The following is a 7,354-nucleotide window of genomic DNA, read 5'->3' as shown; positions in this document are numbered from 1 at the left end:
ATAGTGCAGATTCTAAATGCTACACAGTTTCTGTTGTGATTAACAGATAGCGAAATCTTTAGGAAATAAATTGACAAAAGTATACAGAAAACGAACGTAAATGTACCCTGATGCTTGTAATATTTTTTTAAATAAAATTAATTTGCAAAATCAAATCTGATGCAGATCATCCCCATTTTTATCTTTAAACTAAGGTTTCCATAAACTTAACCCTTTGCGCGCTGATGATGCAAATTTGCACAATCATACAATAAAATTCAAAAATTGTAATTAGTTTTCTCCTCTACATACATATTAAAGAAGCTTATAAATTACAATAGTTCTTGGATAACATCTATTATAATAATCATAAGTATCAATTGAACAATACGGAAATCCTGAATTAAAGAATATAACATGAAAACAATTGTCATTATCTTCCCAAAATTAATTCAGCCTGCAAAGAGTTAATTGGCATATATTTGTCTTACGTTGCTCAATTTGGGAAAATTAATACCCATAAGCGGAAATGAGTTACATTTGATATGATACAGGAGAGATATATCAGAAGCCTGTATTCATCTTAGATATTTAATATACATACATGTATTTAATAATGCACAAGGAAAAAACATTGAGGCATTACCTTACTTCGGATACAGTCAGTCCGTTCTATACCCCTCTCTTGTGGACCGCTCCCTATTTGCTATTCATTTTACCCTACCACCAGACATTTTGTCACTGTTTGAATTCATAAATTAATGAATGAATGAAGAAATAAGAAAATCAATAAATAGATAAATGAATGGATAAATAGACAAACAATTGAATGAATAATATATTAGTTAGTTAATCAAACCAAGACAAGCAGAAGTGTTACGATATTTTGGGGTTTTATTGGAATCGAAGATATATATATATATATATTTATATATCACATATTAAACTCTAGGCAATCACTTTTCTATCACTTTCTATCACTCACTTTTTATCTAATTTTGCTAATTTCTACTTCAGTTTTAAATTGAAAAATCATGTCAAATGTATTTCTTTTTTTTTCGTTAATATCATGTCAATTAATACCTCATTTTTTTTAAGTCATTCAAGGTCATGTTATTTTTCCGTCTTTCTGTTCATTTTGTGCGGAGATTTTAGTTTGTTTTTAAGCAATGTAGGTGTTTTCATTTGGCCATGCTCATGAATCACCACACCAGACGTCGCTGAGGTTACCGAAATTCGTCTAAAGACAGCCACATGTCAGGCCTCGGGTGTATTAGTCTATAGTGTCTATGGTAACAACAAAAATGAAAGTACTAATACTCAGAATATCTGAATAATAACAATAACTCTTAGCTTAATAATGATGACAATGGTGATGATGAATAAAGAGGAACAAGGACAAGAGCAACAACAGCAGAAAGAACTACAAAAAGACGAGTATAGGCTTTGTGGTCAAGTTAACTATGTCCCCGGACTAGTTCACAAGGTTATGGCTTCAATTCCCGCCTCAAAAATAACGTCCTTTGGGATATTGTTTTTTTGACAAAAATTAATATTGGATGCCCTTGCTCTGGGTGCCTTTTATCAGGATAAAAATCTAAAACTGAATGTTAATCTATATTAGAATAAATTCCATGCGGAATTAGGGAGTTAGATGTGAAAATATTTAAAATGTACTTGACCGTCAACACCGCGTTTCTTTTTTGTACTATCCACCCACCTTCCAAAACCATCCCATATCCGCGCACTACCGTACATGCCTGACTCGAAACTTAAATTCAATAAAGATTATTCCTATATTCGCGCAAGTCCGGCGACGATCGAACCAGTCAGACTTCGGTATCTCTGCTTTATAAAGTCAATCAAACTGAGATTACGTTTACAATAGTATAAGCCTAATTATTTTTCTTTCATGGTTATGTTTATTTTTTCCAGGTGCATGTGGAGACTTCCGGTGAGTAATATCAACGGAAGAGGTCCTGTATGAATAGCAAGATTAAAGGACAAGTCCACTTCAACAAAAAGTTGATTTGAATAAAAAAAAAAAAAAGTCCAACCAGCATAACACTGAAAATTTCATCAAGATCTGATGAAAAATAAGAAAGAGGAGGCGCTCAGTCGGTAGAGCGGGGGATTCGTATTCCGGTGACCCGGGTTCGATTCACACTTGGTGCACTATTGCCCTTTGGTAAGGCATTAATCCTCATTACCAGGTCCTTCGGAGAGGACCTTAAGCCGTCGGTCCTCTGGTTGCTTGCTTACAAGCATTCATGCTCTCTCAGCAATCAGGTAAAAAATCCCAACCAATCAATCAAATTTATGACATTTTAAAGTTTCGCTTGATTTCAGAAAATAGTTATATGCACATCCCGGTCGGTATGCAAATGAGGGAACTGATGACATCACTCACTATTTTTTTTTTAAACAAACAAGTGCACACCTAGTTACCAATAATGCATATAGCATTTCCATTTATTTGAAAGCAGGATAAAAGAGCATTGTAGATTAAATGCCTTGCTCACGGGCATAAGTGCCGGGGATCGAACCCCGGACTTTCCATGTATAGCCAGGCGCCTTAGACCACTCGGCCACGGCACAACATCCAGCGTAACATCCAGTATTCAGTATCGTACACAACTAGCTCTCATTCATCAAGATGTCAGGTCGCAGAAAAGGAGGAAAGGGTCTCGGAAAGGGTGGTGCCAAGCGCCATCGCAAGGTTCCCCGAGACAACATCCAAGGTATTAAGAAGCCTGCTATCCGCCGTCTAGCAAGAAGAGGTGGAGTCAAAAGGATCTCTGGTCTCATCTACGAAGAGACACGCGGTGTACTGAAAGTGAGGGACATCATCGATTCTCCCATTTGCATGTGACTAAATTGTGCATATAACTATTTTGTGAAAAATAAACGAAACTTTAAAATGTCATAACTTTCTTATTTTACATCCGATTTTGATGAAATTTTCAGCAATATGCTTGTCTGATTTTTCTCTATTGATTCAAATCAACATTTTTTCTGGGGTGGACTTGACCTTTAACTACTGGAAGACTTCAATGATGTTCAAGAATGTCTAGAAGTATTTATGCTGCATGGGTTTTGGACGCCCGTGTACGGCTGGCATTTCTACCAGGTGAAACTGTTTTTGTGCACAGCGTTTCTTCGGTTTCTGTAGAGGGGAAGGGGGGGGGGGCAGAAATGACTGATGTACTGTATCCCATGACCATTTGGCATAACGTGCAGATTTTCCATAGGAGCAAATGTCATGGAACCAGCATAGACACATCAAATGGGAGAGGGCACTGTATGTTCGGCAATATGTTGGCAAATACTGTATATCAATACCCTTTGTCAAGAATAAGAAATATTCACGCAATTATAAGATGATTTTTTTTTAATTGGGGCACGGTGTTTATAGCCTATTATTTTGGTTATTGACTTCCATCTCCTCATCTTTCCATTTTTCCCCATCTGTAATTATTTTCGGTAAATTGCCAATTTGCCTGTTCGTATGTTGCCAACTCGTTCACTCATCACATGGTCAACTTTCATAGTCTAATGCCATCAACATTTCGTCTAACAACCATTTGGTGCAGTAACAATTTGGTCCAATCATCACTTCGTGTAATCACCAGTTCATTTATGACCATTTTGTCTTATAACCAGCCAGTTGGTTTAATATCCATTTTATTTTCATTCATTTCGCCCAATTAACAATTAGTTTAATTAGACCAAATGGGATATGTACTACCATTAAATTGCTATTGGACCAACTGTTTATTAAACGAAATGATGAATGGATGAAGTGGCATCTAGTAGACAAATAATAGTAGACGAGTTGTTAATCGGACGAATTGGCATTAGACCTATATAAACCATTATTTTCGTGTCAGTTCTGTAGTGTGAAGGCCAGCATATAATGTTGTGTCCCTCAAGGTAGGCCTTGGCCTCGTTGCCAGAACATCTGTCCTAGGACTTGTCCTTCGTCTTGTACGTTTATTCCCTGTCGCCCTGGCCTTGGCCTCGAATATCTAGTTCCTTGACATTATGTTTGGCCTTCATGAACGGTCCCCAGACGAAGTACGGACGATACCGGAACGACGCCAGGAAATATTTCTGAAATCAACGGTAATATGGAAAGCCGCTAATTAAAGTTGAAGGAGAGTCACAAGTAAGTCTGGGTGGAATTAGACGCTCAAATTACCAATTACAACATATACAAGCTTGACAAAAATGTTGTATTTGTTGCTTAAAGATTTGTTTTATGCTATGTTTTTTGTGTTGTTGTTGTCATCACCAAGACGTAGACAGTAAAATTTGTTGTTGGAGCTCTGGAGGTGCACTACCCATCCTAGGTCATGTAGGTAGTTTGCAGTTTGGTCCTGGAATATTAAAGATGATCAGATGATGATATTGAGGAGAAAGAAAAAGGCAATGATGATGATGAGGATGCATCGAGGATGAAAGTGTCACGAATGTTATGATTGAAATAGTAGCCTAGATACACTCAAAATGTTCAAATGGTGTCCATTACGAGTAAATATAATAGGAATCCTGGTCTTTGGTTCCAATATAATAGTCTACCTAGAAAAACAGGAAAGATGTTAAAAGGACATTATGACACGATCTGAAAGTGGCTTTAGATTTGTCTATAAAAGAACGTACTAAACCTAGGTGACCGATTCATATGACTTTGTCGTTGCATTTTCTTGTACCTTTTTTGGGGGTCATATTTTGGCCATGACCAATGTCACATTCAATTAGGTCTTGGGTCTGGATTTAGCTTCGGAGACGTTGTCTTTGCTCTTGATATTGACCTCGATCGGAGGACTGAAATCGTGTCGTCCTCTGCCTCGGTCTTGGGCTGTCAAACCTTGACCTTGAATTAATCGGCTTTGCGTACAATCGTGAGGCCTATACCTGTCTCGACAATTCTGCTTTTCAAACTTGTTTCCTTCATGTCCTTCCTTGTTTCCAGTGCCTCGTCGCCAGCCATTTTCCATTCATGTAATTTAATGCATGTATATAGATCCATCATTCAGGGACGTTCGTCGTCTTCAGCATGTTCAATTCTATTTCCTCAATTCCTTCGACATTGTAACCTTCTTTCTGTAATTCAATCACAGAGTGATTGACCCCGTTTTGTGAATCTGTTCACCTGCTCATAAGGAAAAAGCCTTTATTTCTTATGTGAATCAGAGTGGAAGTATCAACTTCCCAAAGACAATAGAACAATGGCGTCAAAAAGTAAATGATGACACCCAGACGTCTCGCGATAAACTCTCGAGGCTCAATTCAATTATTGTTTACAGGTAACATCTTGTGGAACGAGAGGCACTCTTTTACGCAAAATTAATGTTACTGCACAATGTTTCATATCTTCGGTGATCTTTTCGTCATTACTATACTGTGAATATCCCAAATTTAAAATTATGATATACGAAATGAGTGTTGAAAAGCACACCAAATCAATTTTTTATGTCTCTTTGTCATTCCCAAAGAGGATTCGTCATATTTAATTGTTTTGTCTTAAAATTCACGATGCGTTATACTTTGTTAAGAAATCGTTGTTTATGACGATTTTAAACACATCCCATTAAAATAAATGGTGCAAATTCCCGGCATTACCTACCTTACGAACTCGTAGCTTCTTTGGTGAAGACACCCATTCTTACAGCTGAACAACTCTGTCTGTTCATCACCCCTTATGAATAAGCAGATAAAAATACATGCATTTCTAAGCTCTAAAGAAATATTATATTCTTTAATGGAGCTAGATAAAATGCCTATCCTAAACTCTAGATACGGAGTTACTATCGAATCTCCCATGATTGGTCATATCACGAGCAAATTCGTCCTTTTCTTCTGTTTCTTTTTTTAATATTTTTTAACCAGATTTAGATTTAAGCACAGTAAATTATATCATTATTCCACTCATGACCCAGTATTTTTTATTGTGTTCGAAAATCAGGTAACTACTTCCGGCCCTAGACTGGAGAGAGGAACTTCTTGTCGTCACCAATTTGGTCAAAACGCAATACACCAAATTAGGACAAGTGTAACACGGTACTGCACGTTTGGTATTCATTTCCTAATCGGAATGGATGGATTTAGTCTGTTAATTAATGACACTGCGATCACAGGAAATCTATATACCTATCATACGAAAATATTGCCCTCTCTTGGATTTACCTACTAGTATGGTGTAAGCCAGGGTTACACCAAAATGGAATTCTCCCGAATAAATCCTGACCGATTCTGCGCGAACATGGCCTAATTCGGATTAATTCGGGGAGCTTTCCGAATAGAGACGAGTGGGTCCCGATTCAGCGCAGAATTGGCCCGAATCGATTTTATCCATCCAGATTAAAGCCAAATGCCACCGAATGGTGGCAGGAATCGAGCCAAAGGTGGCCAAAATCGAGCCGAATGTGACCCGATTGCTCCGATAACAGCCGAATGACGACCCAAATGTTGACCCGAATCGGGACGAATGTGACCGAATGCGCCGTGCTCGGACCGAGACGCCCCGAATGATACGAGTAAGTCCGAATCTGCCCAGAATGCTCCGAATGCCTCCCCTAATCCAACATCCAAACGAATGTCATCCGAATACATCCCAACTGTGGCCCGAATGAAATTTGTTTTGGCCTCACTTGGGAGTATTTTGGGGGGTATTCGGCTGGTTTGAACATTTCAAAACGAGCCGAATTCCTCCGCGAATGTTCCCCAATCCCTCCCGAATTTTCTCGCATTCGCGGAGGGAGAACAGAATACTACCGAATCCACCCGAACACGTGTATTCGGATGGATTCGCAGCTGTTTCGATTTTGATGTAACCCTGGCTTTAACAAGAAAAAAGTGCAAAACGCCGCTGCGTCAACTCCGAAAATATAGGGGAACGCAGAATGTATTTAAATGCGATCATTACATAATCAAATTTATTGTGAAGGTTGTTCTATGAATAGCCTAATGACAAGTGCCCTGGCAACCGTTAGGTTTGGTCAGTTTATTCCATCTAGCACATCCCCAGATCCCTGGAAATTTAGGAAGGATCTAGGAGGCACTCGTTAAATCTGTCCCCCAGAAGACTGCTGTGTTCCGCCAAATATCTAGGGTTTTCCTGAACAATAGTTCGATATTTTCCCCCAGTCAGTCAGTCTGCAGGCCCCCAATAATCAAGCGCCGTTTTTTTTACCCAAGCAATATGATTGACCGGTAATGCAACAAATCTATGCTTGCAGAAGTTCTCCTTGCCTAATGATCAAAACAGACCAAAACAGGCACTTCTTAATTTGGGAAAGTTGGTAAATTCAAAATGTTTTTGATAACCTCGTTGATGTAGGGTAAATTTTACTTTGATGCTTTGAGTTTAAAT

Source organism: Lytechinus pictus, chromosome 17 (assembly GCF_037042905.1).
Source record: "Lytechinus pictus isolate F3 Inbred chromosome 17, Lp3.0, whole genome shotgun sequence".
Classification (NCBI taxonomy): Eukaryota; Metazoa; Echinodermata; class Echinoidea; order Temnopleuroida; family Toxopneustidae; genus Lytechinus; species Lytechinus pictus.
Note: the sequence above shows the minus strand (reverse complement) of the source record.